The 15,420-nt window shown below is 41.6% G+C and overlaps 1 protein-coding gene across 1 annotated transcript in view; it reads right to left on the bottom strand.

Annotated features, from left to right (window-relative positions):
- SESTD1 (SEC14 and spectrin domain containing 1) overlaps positions 1-132 on the bottom strand; it is a 152,511-nt gene extending 152,379 nt beyond the window's left edge. The window contains exon 1 of the mRNA XM_070802913.1: positions 111-132. The gene's annotated coding sequence lies outside the window, so the exon portion shown is untranslated. The remainder of the gene's footprint in view (positions 1-110) is intronic.
- Positions 133-15,420: the final 15,288 nt, after the last annotated feature.

Here is a 15,420-nt window from a genome sequence, read left to right as displayed (position 1 = left end):
CACGGGAAGGGGGCGGGGCTGGCAGTCCCGCTGGGGCTGGGGCTGGGGGGGTTGGGGGCTGGGCGAGGAGTGGGCCTCCCCCGCCACCAGGCCCACCCGGTGATCCTTACCAGGCGCGGAGCTCCAGCCTCCCAAGCCCACAGGCACCGCGGGGTGGTGGAAGGAGGACTGGGCCTAGAGTCGGGAAGCCTGGGCTTAAGGAAGGACACCCCCACGACCACTTGACGCCTCGCAAGTCATTTGTTGTCTCTGCCCTCATACGGAAATATGAATATGGTATCCAAGATTTTCAAAATTCTGACACTGTCATCCTAGGTTTGTTGGGATTCCTTTAGTTCCAAGTACTCACTGCCAGGAGACGACTCTCCCACACAGAGGTGTGTGATGTAGCTGAAGGGTAAGGCAGTTGGAGGGAATGGGTTGTAGTGAGAAAGGGCTGGATTCAGGGTATTTGGTTTTCTTTGGGGAGCTTTCCTTTGGGCAGTCCAGAATTTATCCACAAATGGCCCTCTGACAATGGCTGCTTGCCCATCTTCACCATCCCTAGTTATTTTTCTCCAAATGTAATGACTTCAGAGTCCTTGTTCTTCCAGTTTTCTTGCGCAAATTGTTTTTATGTCATTTCCTGAATTCAGTTCAAAAGAGTCATCAGCTAATACAAGCTCAGGGCAGCCATGTGGTCCCAATCTCAGGCCTTACTTATTACTCACTGTGCCACTCACTTCAGTATCACCTAATTCCACTGGGGTGAAAAAAAGTACCATTCCAACAACTAGGCAACTAAATCTCTCTACTAATGTTCTCTGCTTGAAAGTCCCAAGGATTAATATTTCCTCTTACTTCTGTGACTGATAATCTGTCTCTATGACTTTAGCCTCTTTGCCACCCTTTAGGTCAAGGCTTGTCAACTGTTTCTGCTTCTAGTCCTAAGGACCACTAGGAATGCTTCAAAAACACAGAACTTCCCGCTTTAAAGTCTTTCAGAGGCTTGTCACGTGGATAATCAGGTTCAAGCAATTACTGTGATATCCAAGGTCATTTATGATCTGATCCCCAGACCTTTTCAACTCCAGCTTTAATTCCCACCACATCTCACGTTCAGGCTTCATTTTTGTGCCTTTGTATGCTTTCCTCCATCTGAAATTCATCCCTTATTTAACCAGTGAATGTCTACTGTGCTTCAGGATAATAAAGATAGTGCGTCTTTTCCTCTTAGAGTCTTCCCTGACATCCTGTCCTTTTTCCACAACCACATCCTCACCTGACACACTTATACTGAATTACTCTTTCCTTTCTGCTTTCATGGAAATTTTGATCTATTCTCTACAATAATCCTTAGCGCTTTCTATTTTTCCTATTGCTTTGATTGGTGGTCTTTTCTTACTAGACTGGGAATTCCTTAAAAGGGTAGAGATTTTTGTCTAGTTCATTTTTGGCTCCTGGACATGGCGCAATACTCAGCACTAGGAAGGTTCTCTTTAAATATTTGTTCAAGTACTGATGTCACTATTCATTCTGATAAATACATGTTGAGCATCTACTCAACAAGAGGGAAATACAGTGCAATCCACAGTCCCTGCCTTCCTTACTTAACCTTCCACAGTATTCTTTCCTTTACCATATGGCATTCTCTGTTTATCATTTCAAACCCTCTCCCACTACCACTAGCATTCTTTGCTTGTTTTAATAAAGCAGGATCATGCCAAACAATCTATTCTAGTAAGTCACCAAACATCCCTGCCCTTCCTCTTTCCATACCCACTAGTTCCACAACAGTGAGGACCCAGTTTTTAGATAAAGGACAACTATTGCAACAGGAAACACATTGGACTATAAATGCTGGTGTTTGGGTGCTATATTTTCCAATGACAACAGATTGAACATAGTTCAATCACTTAAATCCACTAGGCCTCCCCTCTGGAGTTCCTTTGGCTCTATTCGTTTTTAGTATTTTGTTAAGGTAAACATATCCTTCTTTATATATCTATAAAGTGAAGGGACAGCCAGATCCTTGCAAAGCAGCTATGCAGCACATGCTTGAACTCTGAGTGACAGGGAACCACTCCTACCTCACAATAGTGTTCATCCTTGAACAGCCCTGCCAGTCCCTACTTTGAAATGTGTCTCCCTGTAAACTTGGTAGGTAACAACGGAATTAGTAGAAAACACCACTGGATTTAAACTCTGAAGTAGTGTGGTCAAGTCCTAGTTCTATAACTTCCATCTGTATGACCTTGGACAAGCACAAAACAGCTCCAAGTATTAGTTTGCTTGACTTTAAAAGAGGAAAATAATAACATGTTAAATCATTAGCATTAATAGGAATACAATTGAATTAAAACATCCAGAGAATATAAATGTAGTACTTAGGTGTACTGAGTACAGAAGAGTCCAATTCCCCTTCCATACATAGCCTTTTATACTGCCTAAGTCAGCAAACAGGGTGTGCCTTCTCACACAGCCTTGACGCACATGCCCTTTGCATCTCCTCCACACACTCACCTCTAAACATACCCTAGTGCCTCTTAAAAGGTGGCATCTAGAACCGAGTCCAGCCTTCCAGGTATAAAGAGAAAAGAGAGAAATACAACTTTATACATTCATATGATGATGTTTCAAAATTCAGCTTGATATCACATTTATATTTTTCTACCAACCCGCACTATTCATAAATATCATGTTCTTTTTTGCCAACTAAAAACAAAAACTCAAACCTTTTCTAGGACTTTAACACATACATACGTATTTAAGCATACTCCTCAAAACTGAATTTGTGCAATTTGTTTTTGGAAACTGAGCGTGCACTTTTGCATGTATTCATCTTAAATATCACTTTGGAAGTTATGTATCAGGATCCCCTGCCAAACAGAGAATAATGTGAAATAAAAATAACATTTGAAAGGCATTCAGGACTGGAGGGGCAGGGAGAATCCCCAAAGCACTTTAAGCAACTTGTTCCTAAATTCCTAATTTCTCCCCTACAACTTAATTATAAATTATATAACTTCTCCCCTAAAATTATATAACTTCTCACATTCATTTTGCTTCATTATAAGCTAGTATTTTACGTGCATATGTTTCCCAAACATCATTCTCTGGAACTTCTGAAGAACTCATTGAGATAAGGTAGACCTACACTGAAGCTCAGCTGAGTCAGGTAATTGCTGAACACTCATTGCCTCAAAATAGGCTTCTTGGAGAAACTGCTCCACCCTCAGGCCCTGTTGAAGGGATGGCCCCAGGCAGTACTCTTTCCTGCCCTGTAATCCCTGAATCACTGTGGATTACCCCTGGGAGGGTACCTGACCTGTAAACAGTCAATGCACACTCATTCAAAATGACCTGGGAAAAAACTCAATCCAAAAAACCAGTCCAGTCAGACAATCAACTGGGGAAGCTGGATCCAAAAAGAGGCAGAGAGGGTGGCCACATGTGAGAAGGGCACTGACACATCTCCAGTGAACAGAAGATAACATAAGCCAATGACTACGCAGAAACCACCCATTCGCACATCCGTTCACTCATGCGCACAAGGAATACTTATCAAGAGTTTCCTATTTTAGGTGCTGGGAATACTGTATGTAGGGAGAAAATACACAAAAATTCTGCAAGGATTATGCGTTTTGGTGGATGGGACAAGCAATAAAAAAAAATTAATATACCAAACACTGTATTCCTGCTAAGCTAAGTCGCTTCAGTCATGTCCAACTCGGTGCAACCCCATAGACCCCAGCCCACCAGGCTCCCCGTCCCTGGGATCCTCCAGGCAAGAATACTAGAGTGGGTTGCCATTTCCTTCTCCAATGCATGAAAGTGAAAAGTGAAAGTGAAGTCGCTCAGTCGTGTCCGACTCTTAGGGACCCCATGGACTGCAGCCTACCAGGCTCCTCCGTCCATGGGATTTTCCAGGCAAGAATACTGGAGTGGGTTGCCATTGCCTTTTCCAAACACTGTATTAGAAGGTGGCAAATGTTGGATAAACATTATGCAGGGGAGAGAACTAGAAAGTGCCAGAGGCTGGGGTGCAACTTTCTATCACAGGAATAGAGAAAGTCTCAGTTGAAGGTTCAGTTCAGTTCAGTTCAGCTCAGTCGCTCATTCGTATCTGACTCTTTGCCACCCCATGAATCGCAGCACGCCAGGCCTCCCTGTCCATCACCAACTCCCGGAGTTCACTCAAACTCACGTCCATCAAGTCAGTGATGCCATCCAGCCATCTTATCCTCTGTTGTCCCCTTCTCCTCCTGCCCCCAATCCCTCCCAGCATCAGAGTCTTTTCCAATAAGTCAACTCTTTGCATGAGGTGGCCAAAGTACTGGAGTTTCAGCTTTAGCATCATTCCTTCAAAGAACACCCAGGGCTGATCTCCTTTAGAATGGACTGGTTGGATCTCCTTGCAGTCCAAGGGACTCTCAAGAGTCTTCTCCTGGAGCTAAGGCTTGAAGGAAGTGAGGCGCTGAGCCCTTAGTAAAGAAGCTGGGGGAGTCAACAGGTAGTATGCTAATCAGGAAGCAGACACCAAGTGCAGGGCAGAACTAGGCAAGCCAGAGAGCAGGGCATTCAAAATCTTCTTGTTGTTCTGTCACTAAGTCATGTTTGACTCTTTGCAACCCCATGGACTCCAGCAGGCCAGGCTTCACTGTCCTTCAATAACTCCCAGAGTTTGCTCAAACTCATGTCCATTGAGTTAGTGATGTCTTCCAACCATCTTATCGTCTGTTGCCCCCTCCTCCTCCTGCTCTCAGTCTTTCTCAGCTTCATGGTCTTTTCCATTGAGTCTGCTCTTTGTATCAAGTGGTCAAAGTATTGGAGCTTCAGTATCAGACCTTACAATAAATATCAGGGTTGATTTCCTTTATGATAGACTGCTGTCCAAGGGACTCTCAAGAGTCTTCTCCAGCACCACAATCAAAAGCATTAATTCTTTGTCAGTCAGCATTCTTTATGGTTCAACTCATGTATATGACTACTGGAAAAACCATAGCTTTGACTATATGGACCTTTGTGGGCAAAGTGATGTCTCTAGGTTTGCCTAGAGACCCTAGCTAGGTTTGCCATAGCTTTCCTTTCAAGGAGCAAGAGTCTTAATTTCATGGCTGCAGTCACCATTCACAGTGATCTGGACCCCAAGAAAATACAATCTGTCACAGTTTCCACTTTTTCTCCATCTATTTGCCATGAAGTGATAGGACTGGATGCTATGATCCTAGTCTTCTGAGTGTTGAGTTTTAAGCCAGCTTTTTCACTCTCCTCTTTCACCTTCATCAAGAGGCTCTTTAGTTCCTCTTCACTTTCTCCCATTACAATGGTATCATCTGCATTTTGAGATTGTTGATATTTCTCCCAGCAATCTTGATTACAGCTTCATCTAGCCTGGCATTTCACATGATGTACTCTGCACAGAAGTTAATAAGCAGGGTGACAATATGTAGTCTTGACATACTCCTTTCCCAATTTTGAATCGGTCCATTGTTCCATGTCCAATTCTAACTGTTTCTTCTTGACCTGCATACAATTTTCTCAGGAGACAGGTAAAGTGGTCTGGTATTCCCATCTCTAAGAATTTTCCACAGTTTGTTGTGATCCACACAGTCAAAAGCTTTAGTGTAGTCAATGAAGCAGATGTTTTTCTGCAATTCCTTTGCTTTTTCTATGTTGGCAATTTGATCTCTGGTTCCTCTGCCATTTTTAAATCCAGCTTGTACATCTGGAAGTTCTTGGTTCACATTCTGCTGAAGCCTAACTTGAAGGATTTTGAGTATTACCTTGCTAGCATGTGAGATGAGTGCAACTGTATAGTAGTTTGAACATTCTTTGGAGATGCCTTTCCTTGGGACTGGAATGAAAACTGACCTTGTTCCAGTCCTGTGGCCAATACTGAGTTAGTAATGCTTCCTAAGGCCCACTTGACTTCACACTCCAGGATGTCTGGCTCTACGTGAGTGATCACACCATTGTGGTTATCCAGGTCATTAAGACCTTTCTTGCACAGTTCTTCTGTGTATTCTTGCTACCTCCTGTTAATATCTTCTGCTTTTATTAGGTCCTTTCCTTTCCTGCCCTTTATTAGGCCCATCCTTGCATGAAATGTTTTCTTGATATTGTCAGTTTTCTTAAAGAGATCTCTAGTTTTTCCTGTTCTATTGTTTTCCTCTATTTCTTTGCACTTAGGAAGGCCTTCTTATCCCTCCTTGCTATTGTCTGGAATGATGCATTCAATTGGATATATCTTTCCTTTTCTCCTTTACTTCTCTTCCTTTCTCAGCTATTTCTAGCTGGGGTCTTTTTAAATACAAAACATTCCCAGCACTTTCCCAGTATATTGGACCAGATCTTGGCAGAGGGGGCCTCTAAATCTGTATTTTTTAAAACAGTCCTCAGGTGATTGGGATGTTCCAGCAGGATGAGAACTCTGGCTCTTAAAATCCACAAAATTCCTACTGATACACTGGGTCCTGAATCTCCTTCAAATTCTGTGTTCCAAAAAGCTCAACTCAATCTGCATCCCTCTCCTCCTAAGAGGCTTTATTGTTGAACCTTCCTGTTATTCCTAGGAAGGAAAGCTAATATCATGGCTGAGATTTCAGTTTTTCTTATTAACATATGTATTCTTCACAAACCCAACAGACAAGAACCAAACCCTAGCACCCTATTCCCTGAGGTCACATGTTTGAGTTTCCATATCTTGCAAGTAGAATTGCCTAACAAACCACAGTCACAAAGCGGTGAGATGGTGCCAGAGCTGTAGCGATGAGCTCGTATTCATTCTGCAACTCTTGCCTTTGGGAGTATTTAGCATTTCAAAATCAATATTAGAAAAATTATCAAGGTATTGTATTTTTAAATCTAAAGGAATTTAACATTTATTTTTAATAAAGTACATTTAATACATTAGTGAATTTTTAGGAAAGATCTTTAATAATTTTCTTTTCTTTTAATTTAATTTTATTTTTTAACTTTACAATATTGTATTGGTTTTGCCATATATCAAAATGAATCCGCCACAGGTATACATGTGTTCCCCATCCTGAACCCTCCTCCCTTCTCCTATGAGTACTTATTTCATCAGCTTTTGGCAGTTTAATTCCAAGCACAAGACTTCTGTCTTTCACTGAGAAAGTTAAAAAGATATGGCTTTTGAAAAACGTACTTTCATGTTTCTGAAATTATAAAAATAACACTTTAAAGAGCGGAGTTGTTTTTTGTTGTTGTTTGTTTGTTTTTGTTTGTTGCTTTGTTTTGTTTTGCCACCTATTAGTCCATCATCTAGGCCAATGTATTTCGAGTCCTTTAGACAACAGAACTTTTTCCAAGGCCAGCATAGTTTGTATTCATTTGTACCGGGTAGGACTTTTCCCCCCAATGACACTTTCATACAATGTTTTTAGTAAACAGACCAAAGGAAAGAGTAAAAAGTGATTTTTTTTTTTTTAATGAAATCAGCAGGTTTTTTCTTTCTAATAGGACTGTTTCTTCTTCTAGTGAGATCTTAGGATTTTAAAGCTGGAAGACACCCTCACCCCACCCCCGCCCCATCTGTCCCAACGTCCTCATTTTCCTGTGACCTGGACAAATTAAGCAACATACCTAATACTAGACTTAGTTAACACAACGTCTAGAGTCCAGGTCTCTGGACTACTAGCTGCTATAAGCTAAAAGTGTATGAATATCTGCAATACCATCTGTATGTGTGTAAATAGACGTGGTACATAATTGAGGCATGATGCAAGTTTATGTCTTGAATATCAATAGTGCTTTCAGAGTATTCTGAGTAATAGAAAATGAAATAAAATTTCAGACTAAGGAAAAGTCCCTAATTTTAGCAATCAATTTACTGTCAATCCTAATTAATATAAACTTTGTAATAGCAATTAACAGAGGAGGTCAAGTTAAAGGCAAATTGTTTTAAATGCTTCTGGCAATATACAATACATTCCATAATAGAGTACAGTAAACTGGCTATGAAGTTTTTATAGTTCTGTCCAATAAATTTCCTTCCGATCAGTACCATTAAATGTCAGTACAGTATACGCTCCAATAGGTGTCAGAACTCTTTGGTTGCAAGTATGAGAGCCAATCTGAACTGGATTGGGGTGGAGGCATGATGGATTTTCTGGATATAGCTTAAGGGCACGGACAGAAGAACAGCATTTCTGAGGACTTCTGAGCCAGAACCAGAAACCAAATCAAAGTCAACATCTTTCTCAGAGTCCCTTCTCCCAATCCAGTTTCTTTCTGGCCTGTCTTCAGTCTGTACAGCTTCAAACTAGTTTGTTTTAGGTTACAAGGAGAAGAGCTACGATTGCACTGAGTGGGCATCCTTCTGATGGATTGTTCATGTAGAATAATATCAGGGGGGTGAAAATTTGGGGTCATATGAATGGTCAAACACTGAGCAGTAGAACAACCTCCTAGAGGGTGGAGGCCTGGGTATCATCACAGGCAGCTCCCATCATGGGAGGAAGTCTCCTTCAAAAAAAGATGAGGCATTACCAGTAAAAGGGGAGAATGGGGAACCAGGCTGACAAAAAAGAATAGTCACTGCAGGATGTGTGCTTCTCTAAACCTCAGACTAAAAGGGCAGTTTTTGTGAAATATCTTATTACCCACCCAAATACTAAATTATAATGTTAATCACTTCTAGTCTCATCACTGTATATTAAAAACACATATTCAAGTACCTTATTTTCTGGTTTGTTGATGCACCTTTAAAACCCTACCCTGTAATAATTCTTCAGTTTATTCATGATTCAGTTCAGTTGTTCAGTCATGTCCGACTCTTTGCAACCCCATGGACTGCAGCATGCCAGGCTTCCCTGTCCATCACCAGCTCCCGGAGCTTGCTCAAACTCATGTCCATCAAGTCAGTGATGCCATCCAACTATCTCATCCTCAGTTGTCCCCTTTTCCTTCTGCCTTCAATCTTTCCCAGCATCAGGGTCTTTTTCAATGAATCAGTTCTTCACATGGCCAAAGTATTAGCCAGGTGGCCAAAGTATTGGAGCTTCAGCATCAGTCCTTCCAATGAATATTCAGGACTGATTTCCTTTATGATTGACTGATTTAGTCCAAGGGACTCTCAAGAGTCTTCTCCACCACCACAGTTCCAAACCATCAATTCTTCGGCGCTCAGCTTTCTTTATGGTCCAACTCTCACAACCACACATGACTACTGGAAAAACCATAGCTTTGACTAGATGGACCTTTGTTGGCAAAGTAATGTCTCTGCTTTTTAATATGCTGTCTAGGTTGGTCATAGCTTTTCTTTGAAGGAGCAAGTATCTTTTAATTTCATGGCTGCAATCACCATCTGCAGTGATTTTGGAGCCCAAGAAAAGAAAGTCTGTCACTGTTTCCCCATCTATTTGCCATAAAGTGATGGGACCAGATGCCATGATCTTAGTTTTATTAATGTTTAGGATTCATGATTATTCATGATTAGGATAGAAAAATACAATTTTGCTTGATCAGAATATTTTTACTTATTATGTGCATTATAAGGACTAAAAAATTTACATCTAAAAATATTTTATTCAAAGCTGAAGAGGTAAAAGCACTTGATTGTCAAGTTTAATCTGCATAGTGAAAGAATCAGGTCTCATTTAGATGGCATTATTATTTAAGTTATGGAGAAAGTTCTAAAGTTTCTGTTACATGGTATTTCAGTATGGGGCTAGATCCTACTTATTAGTAAGACAGAAAAGAATGCTAAAAACAAGCTTGGTCCAAGTCATAAGATTTACTTTTGTTTTTCAGTGTGTTTCAGTCATCAGCCTGACTACAAATGTCAACATTTACCTCAGCAATCAAGTAATGTGTTTTGCTCTGGACTCTCAAAATCTGAGGCCAGAGACCAGAGTGTTCCCTCTGAGCTTCAGTTCTTCCAGGATCAGAAAAGGCTCTCTTGTCTGTGTGTTTGCTTCTTGTGTATGTGTGGGTTTTAATTCTGTGTTCTTGAACAAATTAGGGACAAACCACATTTAAAAATAATCTCCAGCCATCGTCCAGGATCCTTCCACTCTGTTACTGTCCAGTTGGTCTGGAGAGGTGGAGAAACTTGGCTCTGACTTTAGCAGCTGAATGGCAGCTTGGGAGAAGGCCCATTGCATAAAGTTGGAGGAGGCACTAGCAATACTAAAGCAAAGGATTGATTTGCTTGTGGGATAAAGTGGGAAATGGAAAGAATTGCCTTTTGTATCAATCCAACTTTTCCTCTCCTTCTGGCTCTCCTTCTGAATAAAACATTATTATACAACAAAGGGCCTTTAAACAATTTCTTTTTTTTTTTAATTGGCAAGTTGACAAATACAGATTGTGTCATCCTGGGTTACAGCCACTTCTTAGGGTGTGGAGTTACTTGATTCTGGCACTGTGGATCAGTGCTCAAAACATGTTACACAATCTAGGTTCATGCCTCATTAATATTGTCTTAGATTTAGAAGAAAAGAATAAAGGCATGTTTCCCTTTGGGTACTTGAAGAAAGGGAGCCACACAATTCTAGTTGACCATTTTATTCTGAAACCTTAACTTTTTATATCAGTTCAGTTCAGTCGCTCAGTTGTGTCCAACTCTTTGCAACCCCATGAATCGAAGCACGCCAGGCCTTCCTGTCCATCACCATCTCCTGGAGTTCACTCAAACTCACGTCAATCGAGTCGGTGATGCCATCCAGCCATCTCATCCTCTGCCGTCCCCTTCTCCTCCTGCCCCCAATCCCTCCCAGCATCAGAGTCTTTTCCAATGAGTCAACTCTTCGCAAGAGGTGGCCAAAGTACTGGCCAACTATTTATATAAAAATATGCAAATAAGCCAATAAATCTGATTACTGTAAGATACTGATAAGATATCTTATCACTGTTCTGAAGATGAAAACAATTCCAGTTTATACTTTTTCAATCAAAGTATGGCAGCAAATCTGGCACAGGAGCTGTTTCTGGCACTCAGCTTACGCTTCTGAGAAACAACCCTAGGTATCTGATCTGTATTGAAATTATGCTAAGATGCTTCCATGGTCATTTTAATGTCATACAAGCAACTTTCAAGCATTTTAGGTGGAAAAAAGGTGGGCATGAACAGAAATACGGGAAAAGATATTCAATGATGTTTTTTCAGGCAACCAAATCTGTAGTGCCAACCCCAGGGAAGGACAGGGAAGCCTAGTTTGCTGTAGCCCAAGGAGTCGCAAAAAGGCAGACAAGACTTAGCGATTGAACAACAGCAACAACCCTGCTTTAGAGTCCTGGAGACGAGGTTGAAAACATAAGTTTGTGTTCAGTCTCATGGGGAGACAGGAACCCAACCAAACACTCAATGCAATGCAACACATGCTAGAGTTATCATTAAATTCTACACAAACGTTATATGGATCCAGAAAAGAGCCGCTGCCAAGGTGTCTAGTGAACGCTTCTGGAGGCTTTGACACCTGAACGAAGTCTAGAAGAAAGAGTGGGCAGTGTCTAGGCTGGAAACAGAAGAAAAAGCAGAAGAAACAACAAATTCAGTGGCTCATGCTCAGTTGTGTCTGATTCTTTGCAACCCTAAAGGGTTGCAAAAGCTGACTGTAACCCGCCAGCTCCTCTGTCCATGAGATTTCCCAGGCAAGCATACTGGAGTGTGTTGCCATTTCCTTCTCTAGAGGATCTTCTGGACGCAGAGATCAAACCTGTGTCTCCTGCATTGCAGGTGGGTTCTTTACCACTGAGCCACCGAGGAAGCCCCATATACAGTGGCTGCTGCTGCTGCTGCTGCTAAGTCACTTCAGTTGTGTCCGACTCTTAGCGACCCCAAGGACTGCAGCCCACCAGGCTCCTCCGTCCATGGGATTTTCCAGGCAAGAGTACTGGAGTGGGGTGCCATTGCCTTCTCCTATACAGTGGCTAAGAGGCACTAAAGAACATGCTACTTGAAGAATTTTGAGTGTTCTTACTGTGGCTACATGAGCAGAGAGAGGGTCAATTAAGGGAAGATGGAAATGAAAAACAACTGTGGGCCGAGGGGGGCGAATGCAACAACTGCACAGGCCAGGCAGGTAATGAAAATGATAGAAGCTGAGCAGGTCTAGGTGCAAATGTATTCACTGTGAGTGAACGGCTCACTGCAGAATGGAAACCTCTAAAAATATGGCACCAAATTATACTTACCTCCTCAAGGTGACAGATTGCATCTTTCCCCATACCTTTGCCAAGAATGGGTATTTACGGCAATATTTTTCATTCATTCAACAAATATTTATTGAGTGCCTCCTATTATGAGGGATGGTATTTAGAAACTGAGGATACAGCAGTGAATAAAGCAAAATTCTTATCCTTATTGAACTGATGCTCTAGTTGAAGGGCAGACAGACGAAATAAAGTAAAATGTGTAGTTGCTAGATGAATGCCACGGAGAAAAATAAAGGAAGGATGACAAATAGAGGATGGGAGATATGCTGGGTTTTACACGGATAACCAGGAAGGTGTGTCACCAAGGAGGTGGCCATGAAAGAAAGACTGGAAAAGTTGAAAGAGGGCACTGCAGAAATCTGTGGGAAAAGCGTTTCAAGCAGCAGAAACAAGAAAGCACCTGCCAGCAGAGAGGGAAGGGAATAAGGTGAGAGGGAGAGAGATTGTGCTGGGTCTTTCAGGGAACTGACTGCAGCTCTTCCTCTGAGCAAATTGCAAAAGCTTCAGAGTTTTGAGCAGAGGAGTGATAGGTGGGGTTTGTACTTTTAAAGACTCATTCTGGCTGTTGAGTGCAGAGTGCCTTAAGGGACGGGTATAAGCCCAGAGATCAGCAGAGAGACAAGAACTACTGGGTTGGTCAAAAAGTTCCTTTGCGGGGAGCAGGGAGGAGAGGAAAGGAAAGATATAATGTATCAAGCTAGAAGGTATTCCTTTACTGTGGAGTTTTTTTGTTGTATGTTGTTAAAAAGTTGATTTTTCCCTGGTGGCCCAGTGGTTAAGAATCTACCTGCTAATACCGGGGACATGGCTTCCATCCCTGGTCTGGGAAGATCCCACATGCTATGGGGCAATTAAGCCTGTATGCCACAACTTCTGAAGCCTGCACCTAGAGTCCCGGAGAAGGCAGTGGCACCCCACTCCAGTACTCATGCATGGAAAATCCCATGGACGGAGGAGCCTGGTAGGTTGCAGTCCATGGGGTCGCTAAGAGTCGGACACGACTGAGTGACTTGACTTTCACTTTTCACTTTCATGCATTGGAGAAGGAAATGGCAACCCACTCTAGTGTTCTTGCCTGGAGAATCCCAGGGATGGGGGAGCCTGGTGGGCTGCTGTCTATGGGGTTGTACAGAGTCGGACATGACTGAAGCGACTTAGCAGCAGCAGCAGCACATAGAGTCCATGCTCTGCAACAAGAGAATCGCCGCAATGAGAAGCCTGCACACAGCAACCAAAAGTACCCCCTGCTCACTGAAACTACAGAAATCCCACAGCAACAAAGATCCAGCACAGCCAAAAATAAACACAAATAAATAAATCTTAAAAAACAAACAAAAAGAGTTCCTTTGGATTTTTTGGTAATATCTGATGGAAAAACCCAAGCGAGCTTTTTTGGCCTACCCCATACTTGGGACTAATGTGACTATGGCTTGTCACAGTGTGGGGAAAGCAGGTGGTAAGTAGTGGTTAAATTCTGGTTATAAGATAAAAGCAGGGCACCAGGATTCCATAACAGATTAGATGTAGGGGTTTAGGAAGAAAAGAATCCAGCAATAACTCATGGGTTTGGGGCCTGAGCAATTAGAACAGTAATATTCTATATTTACTATGTGGAAATTGTAGGGAGGAGCAGTTTGGCTTGAGGGGGATGGAAAGAGAGGATGCTTAATAATTTGGTTTTGAAAATGTTAACTTTGAGATATGTATCAGATAATAAGCATAAATTTAGAATTAAGCAGCTGGAAATATGAGTTAAGAGGTCTGGACTAGAAACATACATTTGGAATATGTTGATATATCAGTGTAAAGGTAATGTTACAACTATGAGACTTGATGAGGTTAATGAGAACAAGTGTAGAGAAGAGATCTAAAGCCTCCACTGTCCATTCTGGAACATCCAACATTTAGAGACTGGGAAGATGAGCCAGAATCAACAACGGAAACTTAACCACCACGAGGCTGTAAAAAAAAAAAAAATATATATATATATATATATATATATCAGGAGCATGTATTATTATGGAAATCAAGTAAAGAAATATTTTTAAAAGAGGAGAATGACCAACTCAATCTAATACTACTAATAGGGTGAGTGTATTAGTTGGGGTTTTCAGAGAATGAGAACCCATAGGTAGGATAGATGTAAGTATTGTGTTTGTTTTTTAAAAAATTGGCTTATACAATTACAGAGTTTGGCATGTCCAAAATTTGCAGAGGGAACTGGTAATTTAGAGACCCAAGCAGCATTGATGCTGCAGTTCAAGTCCCTGGGCCTTCTGCTATGGAATCCCTCTTGTTGGGGGAAATGTCAGTCTTTTGCTCTGTTCAGGGGTTCAGCTGAATGGATGAAGCCCACCCACATTATGGAGGGCAATCTGCTTTACTCAAAGTCCACCAATTTAAGTGTAAATCTTTTCCCAAAACACTTTCACCAAAACATCTAAATAAATGTGTGACCAAATACCTGGGTACTATGACCCAGAGAAGGTGACACATAAAATTGTCACAGCAGCAGAGATGAGGCTGAGAAATGGCAGGTGTAATGAATAACAACCAGGCTATTGGCAACCCAAGGAAGAGCAGGTTTGATAGAATGACGGGAGAAAGCTTGACTGGAAGGAGTCTACAAGAAAACAGGAGGGGGAATATCATGTACTTCTGGGTTCATTGGACATGGGGGAAAGAAAACACAGCAGTGTTAAGCCACCAAGGCAGACTGACCTGGTGCTGGTTGCCAGCACCCAGAGGAGCAACCTAGGGACAAAACAGGGACCTAAAGGAGATCAGCTCTCTCCTGAAGCTGGAGACCTGAAAAGAAGTTCCAGTGGTCCCAGGTCAGTGGCACATGTGGTTTCACACAGAAGAGGATTTTTGGAGAAACACATCTTTTGTTTAAAACTTTGAGAATCCCACAAATTAATATCAACTAAATCAGTCAGTATAAGAAATATATAAGCAAACAAATGCATGAGAGAATCAGAAGCAGCAAACATCAGATCTAGTCTCCCAAAAGTTTCAAATATTCATGTTACCGAACAAACACAAAATTTACCATAACATGTTGAAAAATTAAAAAATGATAAATAAGGTGAGTAATAAGAGGCTTCACGTCTAAAACCAGAAACATTTGGGGGAAAAAAAACAGACAAAACTTTACGAGATAGAAATAGAACTGTAAGCAATGCTCTGCAATAACCTATGTGGGAAAAGAATCTAAAAAAAAGTACATGTATACAAACAACTGATTCACTTTGCTCT

This window comes from Bos indicus, chromosome 2 (assembly GCF_029378745.1).
Source record: "Bos indicus isolate NIAB-ARS_2022 breed Sahiwal x Tharparkar chromosome 2, NIAB-ARS_B.indTharparkar_mat_pri_1.0, whole genome shotgun sequence".
Lineage (NCBI taxonomy): Eukaryota > Metazoa > Chordata > Mammalia > Artiodactyla > Bovidae > Bos > Bos indicus.
This window is presented reverse-complemented; position numbering and strand designations above follow the sequence as displayed.